Below are 16,526 nucleotides of genomic sequence, written 5' to 3' on the forward strand. Positions count from 1 at the left end.
TTTTTTTTTTCCATCTGGAAGGTTAATGAGAGCCTATGAGCAAAGACTCCCACAAGGGCACTAGTGGCAAGTCACTTTTTGGAGTGTAATCACACTTAAAGGGACAGATGTCTGCAGAGGGTCTGCACGGGCAGAGCTCGTGCCTGGGAGCCRCGAGCCTCCTCCAGCCCCTTTGGGCCATCGGGTGGATGTGAGAGACCTTGGCACAAGTCTGCCCATTCCCCCTTTCAGTTTGATTTTATTTTCTTTAAGGCAAACCGTGCTCTCAGGAGTCATTTGCTCTCTCTTCCACTATGTCCCTTAACGGGCAGGAGACTGMGCCGATCTCCATCCTGTGTGTCTATCATCCCGGTTTAGGCATTTTAATTTACACTGCAGTAAAAAATTTGGCACCCAAGATTTTCTGCTTCGAGCCACAACAGAGGAGCAGTGCCAGAGGTGCGACTGTACCCGTCCCCCCTCTCCCCTTTGGGGCACGTGTGTGTGGAGGAAGGACATCAGCAAGAAAAAGCCCCAGTCTGTGAAGAGGGTTTTCAATTGCGCCTGCCTGAGATTGCACTGCCGGCATGACTCTGCTGAGTGTCTGTCTGTCTGTCTGTCCGTCCACAGGAGCTTTGCAGCAGGAGGGATACAGATGATCCATCCCGAAGCTTTCACAGAGGCTGTTTTGTTCTAGGACTGGTAGAAGACATGGGTCGCTCTGCCTGAGGAGGCTGCTCTGGTTTGCAGGGGTTCACCAGCACCCTGCGGTAGCTCTGAGCTGGTGGAGATGCCAGGAGACCTTCCTCCTGGCCRGGAGACCAAGTGCTGGCTGCAGGGCGAGCGGTACTGAGGGTCCCCGCGGGCGTCGCGGTGCTTCTCCCCTCGGCTTGCCGAGAGCTCCTCGTTGGTACAGCCCCACGCTGAGCTCCGGGAACGAAGCAGCCGAGGGGATCCTCGGCTGCTGCAATGCAGGGCTGAGTGCAGGTTGCAGAAGATGAAGGACACACAGACACTGCAGAAACAGGGCCAAACGCCGGAGGGAAGCATCAACGCCGGCCCCGGCGCCGCTTTTGCTATCCCGGCTGCCTCCCTTCGGCCGCTTCCGTTTTAAGCCAAAGCAACGAYCTGTAAATATGCAACCAGCAAAGAGCACCCGGAGCAGCATCGCATCTCGGGGGTGGAGGGGCGCGRACACAGCCAGAGGCAGAGGGGCACCTTACTCGGGAGTGGGGGACGGGTGGAGAGGGCTCCCTAGGCCACCCGCTCCTCCAGCTCCTCGTGGTGRCCTGGGCTTTGAGGCTTCACAGGGAAGCAGGGTAAAACGTCTCAGGGAGCCGGGCAGGTGCTGGGGGGAGGCCCCAGTGGCGCAGGCTGAGCCGCGCGGGGTGCAGGCGCTGCGGCCGGGCAGAGCTCGGCGGCGCGGAGCCGACGCGCCTCCCTCGACTTGCACCGTCCCGCGCTGCTCATCTAACGCTTTGGCAAAGAGCTGGAGCCACTTCTTCACGGTTTAACCCCCAAACGACGCTTGCTTTCACTAGATCACACCCGGAGCGAGTCACCTCTGTCTCCTTGCTGGGTCGCTCCCGCTCCGCTTTTCTGGCTGGTGGTGCTAACGCAGCCGGTTGCCGGGAAAATGCRCCCGCAGGAGCCTCCGGGGGACGGGGCCAGCTACAACAAACTCATTTGCTTTCTTCAGCCAAAATTCTTAATGCAAACTTTGGAATAGAGAAAAAAAAAGAAAAAGAAAAAAAGGAAAAAAAAGGAGTAAACCAGTTTTCTTTCTCTCTTCTCTTGCATATTTAACTCCCACATTGTTTTCTGTGTAAAACAATGAGAGGACAAAGAGAAACAAAAAGCCACTGCAAACAGAAACGCAGCCCACTTTCCATCTCTTCTATGCATATGAATTGTTTCTATGAATTGGAAGGGATATTTTTGTTTTGCTATAGGCACAAAATCCCCGAATTAGAAGGAAGAAAATGTCAAAAAGAACTCTTTTTTTCACATTAAAATTTCCAGGCGAGATGCCAGCTGGGATTCCAGCTCCTTTTCTCTCAGTTTTGTCTCCAGCTGATACCCGGTGGCTTTACGTACTCCTGTACAGTGTGGGTCAAAGTGCATGAGGTGAATACTTCTTTCCTGCTTTTATTGAGCAAAACCTCCAAGCAGAAACTAGCCTAGCCCTAGCTTAGTTCTGCAGAGCATCTTCCAAACTTGCACGCCGCCAGCTGTGGAAATCTTGAAGCTGAGCGCACCTGCAGAAGATGGAGTGGAAGATAAGAGACAGGGAGCAGAGCTGCAGAGGATACATGCTTGCTGCTGTGCAGAGAGATGGGGAAACAACCAGGCAAGAGCTCGCAGAGGGGACGGATATTGTGAAGAACCGGAGAAAGCTCAGCTGGCCGTGGGTGGGCGATACCTCAAGGACAAGACGCAAATGATGGACCTGGGGAACCTCAGTGTTACGGAGCACAGGGGAGGTGGTAAAGAGATGGGCAGGAAATAAGCACCAATAAATATTTTAAGACCTCTGCAACTTGTGACAGTTGTAACCAGCATATATCAAAAGCTTCCACAGAACCTGGAAATTTCATTAAGAAGTTCACAATTCTTGAATGCATTTGGAATTATGATACTCCTCATCCTTTCACGTGTCAAAATCCTCCCAGCCTCAGCCACCTTACAAAGTTGTTTATAATAGACCTGAGAGCTTACATCTTCTTAATGCTACCATATAGAGCATTTCCAGCTGGATATATTTGACTGATATAGTGCATTCTTTATGGTGATCATTCCTTGATTAAAAAATACATTTTTTCTGTGTCAGGTACTTTCTGTCACTCTCTACCATRAATCAATTTGTCACATAGGCAGTAATAAAACAAGAGGTGTTTCTTCTTCTAACCACCAAATCCAAGTGACTTCTGCAGCGCCAACGCAGCCGCACAAGGACTTGGGGACGTGGTGGCACCTGCAGGGCCGCCTGGCGCCCCTCCGGGGACGGCGGAGGTGAAGCGCGGCTCGCGCACCTCCGTGGCCTCGCCCGGCCCGTCGCTCGCGGTGCCGACGCACGGCTCCGGGCGCCTCCTTCACGCAAGGCGAGCTATCAGCCCGCTGCAGCAATGCGCTGGGCCGCCCACTCCGGAGGAATAACCCGCTTCTTAGCCACGGCCTCTCCAAACGCAGCCGTTTCCAGCCTCTCTTTCCCTGGCGCAAAGGAGTTGGTGCTTTCCAAGAGCCTCTGCCCAGATCTCGCTGCTGACCTCGGGACACGGGGCAGCCTCGTTTGCTCGGAGGGGTAATTCTCTCCTGGCCGGGGACGCAGAAATTCCCTGGCTCTAATATCGCCRGGTTTGGCCAGGCTCGGGCACAACCGACGGCGTGGGGAGGCGGGCGGGAGCGGGCGCTCGGCTGGGGACGCGCGGCGGTGGCAGAGCCGTGGCGGAGTCTGGGCCCCGAGCGAGGACTGAGCCCTGCTCCAAACCTCCCTAAACATCCCCCCCCCCAAAGAGCAGAGCAGCGTTCACGGAGCTGCGACACGGGCCGAACACCTCCGCGCGTTTCGGTGCGGGGAGGCTTGTCGYGCTCTTACTGCGACGCCCGGCAGAGCCCCGGGAGCCCGCGCGGAAGCCGCTTCTCCCTCCCGTGCAATATTCTCAGAAGCTTCGCCGCCGAGCGCTGCTTCTCGTCGGGCTATGCTCTTCACAGAAGTAAAATCTGCTGGCCGGGAAGCGCGGGAGGAGCTGGCTGCGCGGCGGGGATGCGGATGCCAGCCTGCCTCGCCGGCCATCAATCTCCCACTCCTCACTTTCAGAGGTTCTCAAATTGCAGCCTGGCATCTCTGATCGTAAGTCTACTTAACCATTTTAATAGCACTAAATGGCCTCTGCATTACTGCCCTTATCTGCTCTCCATGTCTTCTGGGTCACACATGCTTAGTTTACTGTCGGAGACAAGTTTTTACTGCTGTCAGCACTGCGGAGCCGCGGTACCTGCAGAGCAGCAGGCTGCGTGCGCCGTTCTGCCGTGCTCCTTGTCAAGAAAATTACCACCTGCATCCTGATTCCCTAATATTTGTCTTGCATTTTCTTAATTGGTGCAATCAGTGAAATACCGGAGGAAAACACTGGCACAGGCAAGAAGGAAAGGTGATGTTATCTCTTTCCACTTCTTTTGTGTAACTGCAATAATAATTAACATAACAGCAGTGACTAATGATTAGAATTGTCTGTGTTAAGTTAAGGACCTGATTTTGGTTTCATTTATGCCCATGCAAAGCTGGAGTAATTTTGATGATATGCCTGGGGAAAAAAGCCCAAGAGGCGGAGGAGACCAGAAGCAAGGAAACGCCTGTGACTGGGCGCACRCCCTCGCTCTCGTTACACACCCCCACCAAGCCCTTGCACACTGCCGGCCAGCAGCGGCCTTTGCACGTCAGCTCCCCGCTTCCCACGCAGGACCCTGGCGACTGCTAATTAGCTCTGCCCACTAATTAGCGCTGCATTTGGCCCGGGGGCCAAAAACTGGCCAGCTCTCCTTAAAGCRATACCAGGCAGGATGATGCAGGCGGAGACGCCAAGGGACGCAGGAAGGATGTGCACCGTGCACGTGGCTTTGCTTTCACGCCCCTTCACTCCGAGCCCTGCAGGCTGCSTCTGCAGCTCCAAAGGAAAATCTTTGTCCAATTAATAAATTTAAAAGTAGAAAGCACTAGCTGAGAGTCTGGGCATGCTTCTGGGAGCACATTCGCTGGCTTTACACCATCAGCATTGAGGGAATTACTTCTGCTTTACACCAGCGTAAATAAGAGCAAGATCAGGTCCTCTATCTGGAAGATAAGGGTGAAGTTTTACAGCCTCTCTTTCCTTATCATATCCATGCTTTTTAGTACTTCAGAAGTATAACRAACAAGATGATTGAGAAAAAGCCACGACACCTGGATATCTTGGCCCCTGGGCAGGCAAACAGCAGAGCAGCACCGGCCCCTGCTGAGCCCCTCCTGCCCGCGTGGGCTTTTCACCCTCGTCTTCACCAGAAATTCCGGCTGTGAGCAAAGCGTAAATGATCAATTGTTTATGAACAGATCATTTATTAATTCTTGTTTGGCTAATGTAATTCCTGCCAGCACAAAGGCAAAACAAATTGAAAATGAATAATCTCTCCTGAAATCCACGGGCGAGAGCAAGAGACCACATTCCCCTGGCGCTCCGTTGCTATATTTAAACACAGATACAGTAAATGTATTCCTGCATGGAAATCGCTTTCCCTACAGCTCACTTTTTGCATCTCTCCAGGGTGGGCTGCCTGGGGAGCCACCACGCAGCTTGGCGGCCCTGGACTTGTTTTTTTGGTGTTTTTCTGCTTCAGGATGGAGGTGGCAGACACAGAGCTGCTGTAAACTGAAACTTGGTCTGTGACGTTAGAGTCCGTCTGTCCGGGCGCTGGGATAAATCAGGCCACTATGATAGCTGTGGCTCATCTTGACGGTCACTCTGGCTTTGGAGTCATCTCATTACAAGCGTGTTGAACCTGCTTCATCCAACACTGCTCCTTAATATATCTTTTAAATCATTGTGAAATGAATTTTGCATTTTATTTCCTTGGACTGCAAAAAAATGCATTCTTGTATCATGCCCTGGGATAGGGATGGAGACAGYAATTTACTGCTTTCCCCTCAAAACACCCTGTGAAACATAAAGTAAACTGGAAAATCAATAATTGTTATCATTAGAGTGACTTCATGTCTCCGGTGTGCCGGACACTGCCCATGCCCCCGGCAGCAGCCGGCCCCGCTGCAAGCGTTCACAGTCACGCTGGGAGGGCGAGAAAGCAGGCGTAGACCGAGGGAAACTGAGGCAAGGAGCTCTCTTTGAAGGGGCTGAAGAAGGTCGAGGAACAGCCCTTTTTGCAGGCGCAGCCCCGCAGGACGCGGGTCGGCGGAGGAGAGCTCGCTCGGCTGCAAGTGCCGGCCCCGCGGCGGGCCGATGAGAGGCTTCATCGGCCGCAGGCAGGAGAGCGGACCGGGATTTAGTGTTCCTCGGGGTGGACTAGCCCTAAAAGCACTCATCCATGGATCTCCATCACCCAGCACTCAAACACCCAAGCACCGTTCGCGTAAAACACCCACGAGGGGCAAAATCCCCGGGGGAGTTTCAGARCCGTGGGCGCTTGCACGCGGTTTTTAGCCCAAACCTCTCCATCTGGGGTCAGTCCAGCAGGTAAAACACACCCAGCTTCTCAGGCAACGGGCACCAACCCCAAGGGCGATAGTGGCCACTGATGTGCGTTTTCCTCCCGGTTTAGGTTTCCCGTCAGCGGGGCCCGGATAACCCGTAAACACGGCGAACAAACAAACAATTAGCCTCCCTCGGACCCGGCCGCCGAGGCGCTCCGCGAAGGTTTATAGCCCTTTTCCAGTTTTACTGCCACGATAAATCTTTCCCCACCCGCTGCCCAATCAACCCCAATGCAATTTTTTTTTTTTTTTTACGTTAGGTATTTTATTTGTTATGTTTAGGAAATGTWAAAAAAGGGAGCAAACAGATACGTAAGGACCGACATGTAAATTATATATCGATCGCTAGGATGCGCCGGCCTGGTTCTTCCCRGTACGCCGCGCTGCAGCAGGAGCAGGCGAGCGGCGGTTTGCACCAGCTGGYCAGGCCCCTGGATAACCCTGATTTTTGGAGCAATTTGCTTTTTTTTCAAGTCAAGAAGGACAAAATCGTGCCAGGCAGCTGTGGCGGTGCTGAGGGTCAGAGCTCCCGTGCCCAACCTCCGCGTGGGATTCCCGAGCTGCTYGCAGCCACGCTGGCAAATGCCCAGCTTGGGAAAAAGAGGTCTGAGCACAGGGATAAAACACCCGTCTTCGGCTGCCTCTTTATCATCCAAGATTTATTTTTCAGACAGAAGGAAATTAAGATAAATCTGTTTGGGAGTTTGTTTGTTCTCCCTTTCTCATGTTTTTATTGCTCTCTCCGGTAGGTTTTTGGTGTCAAGGTGGGAATCCTGAGCAGTCACGGAGAGGAGAGGCGATCAGCTTGGTGTTTTTGCATTAACATCCATGCAGAGGACCAAGAGATTGTCCCTGACCAGCCAGCCAGGGGACAAGCTAAGGGTGGAGCAGCAGGACCCACGAACGGCGTTGGGAGTGGGGGAGGAAGAGAAAACGAGGATGAGGATGAGTACGAGAAGTCCTCCCCAGGAACCTGGACAGCTGATTCAGGCTTGGTGGTAAATTGCCCATGGCCCTTTTTTCACGTGCGATTGTGAATTTTGTCAAAACTTTGTGTGGCAGTTTCATTTTGCGTCTTTATTGTCTGGCGAAGGAGAGCTGGGAGTGCTAAATTAATTTCCGCGGTGAGACCAATAAATTCAGTGCTCTTGCTCTAAAAGATGCATTAATTTTTTTTTTCAACAGACACAAAACTGCCTGGCTAAATACATGTTGCACACAGAGAGCGGCCATGCAGCCTGGGCACAGAAACCGTCAGCTTCAATAAATAAATGAGCCAGATACTAAGAACACTAAGAACGCATCGTCCGTGGAGAAATTGCAGTTCCTTTTGCCTTTGATTTTTAGCCTTTTTTACCTGGGGTGGGTGAAAGTAGCAGGCTTCACTCAGGCTAGCTCTGCTAGTGGCTGCCCGAGGGATGTTTCCTTCCAAGGTCACCAAACTCAGAGCTCTGGATTTGGAGGTGGTTCAGCATATGCTAATTCTGGGGGTTTTTTTTGGAGCCTGATCCAGACCTGGAAGGGGTCTTAGTATTGCCTATCTAGAAGAAGTCAATTAGAAGGGCACTGAACAACTCTTTTGGATGAATGGTTGGTGGCTCTTTTGTTCCTGAGTCTGAAAATCAAACCCAGAGGCCCTGGAAGGCTTTCAGAAGTGAGGACAACCAGTGATGCCAGGTGACGCCTGGAAGTGCTCYGTGTCCACCAGAATCCTCCCTGCTGCGGTACGGTCCCGTTTCTCAGATGGATCTCTGTCCTGTACTGTCTAGCCAGCTCATAGATTTTCTGCCAAATTCTCCTTGCTGTGCTATGACCTCATCCCTCCAACAGACCGGTTGTCCAATTTGACCGTTTCTTCTCCTGTCTGGCACGTGAAGGATGAACTCTCTGAGACAAGGTCTTCATCTCCGCTCCAGCTTCACGCTGCCTCCTGCCTGGACTAAAGTCCTGTGCATGCACAGGACGGGGTACAGCTTGTGACCCCRTGGTGATTTCTCTGCAGATACTCCAGGGAATATTTTTCCATAACCATCTCAGATGTTTCAGGGTAGGTAGAGAGAGGCTGGGAGACGTCTCAGTGTTTGTCAAAAGCAATAGGAAAAAATCAATAGGAGGAAAGATACAGCTCTATTTCCTTAAAGCTAATAGTGTGTCCCCATCAGTGATGCAGAAAAGCAAAACAAAGCAGAGAAGTCTCGAAAAAACCTACAGACCCAGTAGCCTCTGTGTGGCAGAGGAAAGGCAGAGCAAACATCAGAGGCAATGCATGTAAATCCCCATGCAAATGGCAAAGCTTTAACAAGATAAAGTTCCCACAACGGTTTTTGCTGCAGCCCCAAGGCTAGAGACGAGTATTTCATCCTGTGCAGGAACCKGGAGCTCGAGCACAAACAGCACTTGCAAGAAACGGAATGAAGAGGACAATTTAAGACAAAGGTGGTCATAAGCATCAGATGAGAAAACACAATAAAAACGAAGATTTCTTATTCTGCAAGTGAATCCATCTGTTTCAAAGGTGCTACATTTATGTGGTACAACGGTGGAACATTTTTATTGGGGACTAATTGAGCCAGTGATATAATTACAACAGTAAATTAAGGACTGAAGTATACTTTGAACGTAGGAATAAATTCATAAATACTTCCTTATCAGTGGCATGTAGGAAAATGGCCAGAACCAATTTAGCAGGGAGGAACGTTTATACGTTGCCCATCTCAAGAAAATGATGAGCCTTCTCGTCATATAAAAATTAGTGATACATCGACTGCTTTGATTGTAGACCTTTTATTCATCACTTTGGTGCAATCAGTTTTACTATTGGGTTAATAAAATTTAATTAATACCTAATTAAGGCTTGCAGTGAAGTATATGCTTTTTGGATTACTTTGTAATCGGAGTGTTTACGTAAATGTGCAAACCACAGGCAGAAACTGATCTGCGTTTCTGAGTGCTGGTGTCTGCTATTTGCCCACATATGACTTRCTGGTCCAGGTTCAAAGATCTCTCTCTCTGTCTCCACAGCGAGACCCAGATCTCCTCTTCATGCCCAAAACAGAGCCAAGCTTCATCGTCCACAAAGCCGTGTCCTTGCCCAGTTCCTGGCTGCCGAGCGGGAYGGTGCTGTGCAAGCCGGGGAGAAAAGCCGAGTTGCCTCTGAGCTCCAGGAAGGAGACAAGGTTGTCAGAAAAGCCTCTTTTTGGAAGGACAAGCTGCACCTGGGTCTTTTGCTTGCAAGGTTGATGCAGAATTCGTTAAAACACTTGGCTTTCTCCAGTCTGCCTTTACTTACTAATTCCAGCCATGCTAATCCAAACCAGTCAYTGGTCAGGAGGATAAAATGCTGAACAACCAGCTACCCAGAAGCATTCTCAGTCAGTCCTATCTTTCCCAATCATTTTACAAACAATTAGTGTCCAGGATATCCCAAAATTAGAGTAATAAATCCAATACCAGTTCTTTCCTTGGAATAATTTTTCATAGCTCAATGACAGTCTAAGGTGTTGCAGGAAGATTCAGTCCCATGCACATCAGGCAGAAACTGGATATTGGAAAGGAGAAAGGCCCTTGAATAATGAGTTTAATGTAGAAAATGCCATCGAACTGTTTTTTATAGAAGTGTATCCCTCAGAAACTGCTGACTTCTCTTTTATTATATTTAGCAATACAAATAGCTGAAGACTGTGTTTGGCCCGTTGCAGATAAAGTGCTGGAAAGACAGTTGTGGAGTGAAGGGACATTTATTTCTCTTAGTAAGACCTGCACTGTCCTGCCACAGCTGGTGAATCTTATCTCTAGAGCTATTCTTTGGAATAAAGCATTTAGCCTTTTGTAACTGGGTCTTGTTACAAGGAGGCTAAGAGAAGATTCAATTACATGCCACAGCATGGGGAAGAGAAACGTGTTCGAGCTGAGTCCTGATGCAAGGGAAAGCAAGCCATGCGGTAATCACAGAGCACACGTCTTCCAGGCTGCACGCAGGAGACCTARCTGACCACAAAAAATGTAAATCTAGAGAGAAAATGAAAGGTAAGAGCCTTGAGTATGCTCCATGACGGATGTGAATTTGGGAATGTGATGCCTGGAGACTCGTCTGGTTCTTCTTGGAAGCTCTGGTTGTTCAGCCGTGCAGGAGCTGCAGCGYGGCTGTGCGGAGCGCCTGGCTCAGCTGCACGGGGGCTGGTGGCGGTGGCTGGGCCACTCCAGCTCTCTTAGAAGCCRTTTGCCTTTGATGCCTACTCCACTTGCATGATTTCACTGCAGATACTGTGTCTTGCTATTATTTACACACACAGGAACCAGAACAAGGGCCCTGAGACCTTTGGAGGTCTCACAGTGCCATGCTACTGCAGCTGATAATAATTTATCAGCCTGTGGAGCTAAGGAGATCTGTGGGCAAACTGAACAGGCCACGTGCAGCTCTGGTGGACACAGAGCACCTGTGGGACTGATGGGCAYGAGGAGTGCTAATGCTATCATGTCGTGGGACAAGTGCTTCAGGAATTTAAAGCAGAGATATATCCCTCTCCCCAAGTWTTTCTCTAGGAAACAGAAGAAAGCATTCAAGGAACCTCCCTTCCTCAAGTAACACAATGCAGAGTGCAGTTAGCACAGTCTTCAAATTTACTGTTGTAATYGTAACAACAGTTATTAACTCCCTTGCTTTAATACTGCCTCAGAAGCAGTCAAGATCAGGGGATCACATTATGCAAAGTAGCCCATTAGGTAGTTTTACACTTTTGCAGATGGAACTGACAGTCTAAATACTCTGGCCAGATTTTGCCAAACACAGTGCCAGCCTCTTGCTGGGCTGGAAACCTGATCCAAGCCCTACGTTGGCACCGCGCTGCCAGGGCTGCTGCTGATCACCGCGATGGCCAGSCACCAGCCGGTGCATCCAAGAGCAGGGCAACCTGCTGGGTTTTCATCAAAGGCTCATTTATCACTTGTGAAAGTACATGACGTATCAAATGTTTTGTCTTGATTAACGATGCTAATTAAACTAATGGATTTGAGTAATTTTAAAATTGGTATTTTTATACAATTTTGTGTTTGCTCTGCAGTAGCCAGAACTTACTGCCCTGACAGCTTCTCTCAGTCATGTTGAACATTATGTGCAGGCATCATCTTTAAGGTCATATAAACAGAGCAAGAAAGCTCTTCATATTTATCTCAGCCCTCACCACGCTACCCGCTGTACATTCACAGGGGGTGCAACAAAGCAGATTTCAAAACTAGGGAATGGAGTTGCCAAAAGCAATAGGCCCATAGAGAAAAAGACTGGATTTGGAGTCAGGATGTGGGACTGGGTTTAAGAAACTTCACTCCTCAGCTCTATTACGAGTTTCTCGAGGGCCGTGAGGAAGCCACTCTGCTGGTCAGCTCTGAGTCAGACTGTCTGGGTACACTGTCAGCTTTCCGTGGCAGAGGCTGCAGATGAATTGGGCATGTCCTTTGCTATGTATAATGTACACACAGATGTGGGACAGAGTGGCACGCCAAGCCAAACTTGGGACTTGAAGGTGATACCGTAATGCAGTAGAGTACAGGCACAGTTACCGTGTAGATCAGGTGAGGTTGCAACAACGAGAGGCTGCTTGCATGGGTCAGTCCTCTGCGCACACCTGCAACCAAAGAGCAGAAATTACGCATGTGGTTTTGTGGGTGCAGGATGGTACACACACCTAGCTTTAAAAATCTTGTTGGTTTTATTCTACCTTACAGGTAGGATTTGTGTGTCTGTATTTATTTACAGGACACCATCGGCCAGAGAGCCCTGTGACTACTGACCATGTAATTACTTTGGAAGGCAAGATCCACGTGTTGACAGGGTAAATAAAACACAACATTATTTTTTCTCCTCTGCAAGGCAGAGGGTTATCAGGAGATCTTGCTGCTGCACATTATGTAGTAATTATGGCTCCAATAACCAGTAAACTTCCAATATTGTTACCAGGTGACTGTCAGGAACAGGAGACTGTTATATGCTGAGGCTATGCAAGCAGCAAGTCCAGGAAGCCAGGGGCTGAGCTGGCTGCTGAAATCCCCATTCCYTCCAGTTCTCTTCTAACGTTTTGTCTTGAAAAATTTTGACCTCCCTGGATGGCAGCTTTCAYAATCCAGCTCCAGAAATGATTCTGCCTGTGAGGAGGAGAAATGCTGAGATTTAACCTGTGGCCTTAGCTGTGTTTGCACCCTGGACCCCCAACAGCATGGGTCACAGCAGCTGTGCTGGTGACTGCCTTCCAACTCATGACAGCATTGTAGTCTGATGGCCACGAAGGAACCAAGGAAGGAAGAAAACAAGCAAGAAAGTCTTTGTCGAGCCTTACTCAGCATCCCACTAAATCTATATACTTCTGTACGTAAAGCTGCAGCTCAGCCGGTACCATCTGTAAGCATAAATCCTGGYCTGACTTGCGTAAAAGTCTGATCTCTGATGCTGAGCATGCCTGCAAGAAGTGATGCCTTTGGAAAATGAGGAGGCTCTAGCCTGTGAGGTGAGAAAACAAGAAATGAAGAATGAGTTTGGGGGGGTGTTGTATTCTTTAGGTTTGTGGTTAGACTGCAATGGCATTGGCTTACTCATGTTTAGTAAACCTAGAAACAAGTCTGATGGATCAGCAAGTAAAGGATTCAGTGGCCTGTTCTGCAATGAGGGCTTTGAGGAAAGAAGCAGGAATAAAAGCTTGGGATTCATCTGAACTACAGGAGAATTGTACTGTGGAAAGGAGACCCTATTGCTTGAAGAGCCAAGGGTGGCCCGGCCCTCTGTCTGGGGGAGCTGCCCATTACCAGAGCAATTGCAGGAGACCCTGGGGTTTTCTGGGTGTCTAGACCTTGCCCATGTTCAGTGAACTTGGTCTCTGCCTTGACGCACGAGCCACGATCAAGCCTGTGCTGAAGTTGAACAAGTCAAATGTGAACTCTTGTCTGGGGTAACACACAGCATCAGACCTATTTCTGCACACTTTTTCTTAAACTTTACAGTCCTTTGATTCAGTTTTTAATTATTATTCCTTATCATGCTCAGCGTGTTTCTGCTGCACTTATGATACTGTCTCTGGCGGTTAATTTAACACCTGCAAATTCCCAAAGCTGTTAACCTAAATCTAGTGGATAAAGTCTTTGCCATATATTTAAAAGATCATGAGGTCAAGTCTACTTGGGGCTGAGCTTTTGTTACCAAGTGTGTAAACTATCTATTAGCCTTCCTGCATATGATAGACCATTGTAGATTTTTTACTTATTTAACATCATTATCCAAGACATTCTGCAGTTGACTGAAATATTATACAACAAAACAGAATCTCAGAAGTGAGTGTACTTGGGAATACTTTTTACCATACTCTGTTTGAGAGGGATAAATATTGATCCAGAGACTTTGGGTACATCGATTATCCTTTTAGGGGAAGCATGGTAACATTAATAAATCTTGGGATTTTGCTTCTTACATTTCTCAGAGACTATCTGCTCAGCACTTTCACTTGCTGAATAACTGACTGGGGTCTCTTGTATTTGTTTTGTTTTTTTCTCCTTACCAGCATGGTGCCAGCCCTGTRGAAACAAATGCAAGTCTTTCCACTGCCATCGCATGAAGTCCTAACTTTCCCCCAAGCATATGAATAATAGAGAAAGGTTACCAAACTTAGTTTATAAACCCCTATCAAATGACAAGCTATTATTTCCCCAGCCTGTGAGAATTAAGGATAAACTGTCCTTTTACTTAAAAATGGAGGGAAAAAGAAAATCTTGAGGAGTTACTCAAACTCAAATATTTCAGACTGTTGGATGAAAAGAGAAGAAATTTTCAGTGTCCAAGGTCACCACTCATCACAAATTTCTTGCCATCAACCTCTTCATTTAAAGTAGAGAACTGTTAATTTGATCATCTCAAAAGATCTCAGCTGCCACTATAATAGACCAAGGAGGTTCAACATCACTAGTAACCTTGGAGGATAAACAGTGAACCTGCATCATGAGTCAGAGAAGTGATTTCCGTGTAAAATTGCAGGCGAATCTGTGTGAGTGTAGCTGGCCAACAGATCCAACATGCTTCCCTGATCTTCTGCAGAAAAGAGCAGAACTGCTCAAAAAACTGCTCCTTTTCCCCCCACCACCGGCATGGAAAGCAGATGATGGGTCAGAAAGGTCAGAGAAGGCTTTGATACTCTCCTGGTGATGGCCCTAACTAAACTGCTGTTTTTCTCAAATGAGGTGCTAGCTGGAGAACTATTGTGACAGCAAATTACGCTGCTCTCCTTGAGCCAAAAGGAAATCTTTCACGAGACATCTGTGACCCTGAAAGATCAATGGCAGGTCAGATACCTCTTAGAAACACATATGATATTGGCACACTCCTGGCATTGCGCTCCAAGACAAGCAACCCTTGGCCAATTCATTCTGAAGATGAGGCAGCTAATTTGGGCTCATAAATCATGGATCATGGGAAATCACATTGGAGAACTGGACTTGCAGTTCATTCTTATCAGTGTTTTTCAGGTCTTCGCTTGCTGTCAATAGCCCTCCATTTGCCGCGGCAAGAGGCATTATACATACAGCTGTAATTACAGCCCGCTCATTCTGGAGATTCCTCAGCAGCTGTAAATGTGCATTTAAGTCAAAGGAATTGTGCTGATGTGCAGCAGATGAGGATCTGCCCTATGGTTTTAAAGGCACCACTTAATTTACTTCAATCATTTTCCTGCAGAGGAGCAACTTGGAAAACCATCATCACGCAGATGAAAAGAAGCCTACAATTTTTCTCCTTGCTTATGGGCTGCACACCTGCCCTCTTGGGAAGCAGGGGAAAAGAACCGACTAAGACAAAATTCAGACTCACCTCCCGTGCTGCTGAAAGCTGCCTGGACGCCATGGCTGAGCACAGGATGGAGATGGGCAGAGGGGCTGTGTTTAACGTTTTGGATCAGCTCCACGCACCTCCCTGAGGGTGCCGTCCCCATTTAAGCCTCCACCAGCACCATTAGCCTGCCTTGGTCTCTGCAGAAAAGCTGGAAGAAACCGGACAGTCCCCTGGGACAACATGTCACCGAAAGGGCAGGCGACCTCTGAAACAACAGCTCAACATCCATGAGAGCTGCGGCTCTTCCCCGCTGCTCGCCCGACCCCTGCCCGCAGAAGAAACCTGAGAGCACTTTCTGGGGACAGCAGCAAGCTCGACAGGCTCATAAACATCGCCTCGTGCACCCTTTCCTTTCTGACAGTAGGAAAGCATTTGATCACATTGGATTTGTGCCATTTTGCRGCTTATTTGAACGAGCGCAAGGGGAGAGCTGGGAGCAGCAGCGACTGTGGGAATTTCATGGATTCAGTGGAGCTGTCTGGGGAGAGAAAGGGCAGCCAGGCCATGAACGGCTTATCAGTGTCTCCATCTGCCAGGTCGCCTAAAACCAGGCTCAGGCTGCTGAGCTCYGGAGCAGAGCAATGTAGGGCCTGGCATTGCTGCACAGGTCCTGTGAGCAGAGGAGCAGCTGCAAAATATTACTATTTTTTTTTTTTTTTTTTACAGAAAATCCAGATCAGCTCTAACAATGAAAACCAAACCCTAAATATAATTCCTCCTGATTTTCAGGCTTTTTGGCTGTAAATTCTAAGTCTTGACACAATCTCCAGTTGGGACAAATGGCCYTTTGAAAGCCATTTGCACTCCCACTTTGGAGCCCTGGTTTGCTTTAAGATATGGGCTCTTAGYTTGCAAATGCAGTGCAAATTTATAGTGCTGTGTAGAAGAGAAATCAGTCTTTATACTGGACCCTTGGATTTTTTATAGCTCCTATGAATAAAACTTGAAGAGTTTTATTAAATAAGAAGGTGGGTCATTCTGGAGAATGGTCAGTTAGAAACATTGTACTGGTGGGGTGAACCGTTGCTTTTCAAGCTTCTGGGCAATCTGTAGTCAATCCAAATGATAAGAACTTTGTAGACTTTGGGGAGCTCTAACAGCTTAGGCCAACTGCAAGCCTGCTGGGCATTTGCAGCAAGGATTAATCAAGTGCTACGTTTTTCGCTGTGTTTTGCTAAGGGGATGGTCCCCATCAGCCCCAGGTAGCAGGAGAACCGCTGCTGGTGCATCTAACCGCGCAGTGTAGGAACACAGCGGCGTCGATCCCCCTCCGGGTGAGGGGGCTGTCCCGGAGCTGGACACGGTCCCACAGCGAACCGTGCCCGGACAGTGCCCGGCAGCACTGCTTCTCAAGCCCTTCGGGAAGGGGCGTCGCTTTGGAGCTGTTAAGTCRAGGTGGTTGCTCTGCTCCTCCAGCAGCGCAGCCAAGCACCAAATCCAGCCCAGCGG

This window comes from Rhea americana, unplaced genomic scaffold, assembly GCF_003343005.1.
Source record: "Rhea americana isolate MKP2758 unplaced genomic scaffold, rheAme1 scaffold_4, whole genome shotgun sequence".
Classification (NCBI taxonomy): Eukaryota; Metazoa; Chordata; class Aves; order Rheiformes; family Rheidae; genus Rhea; species Rhea americana.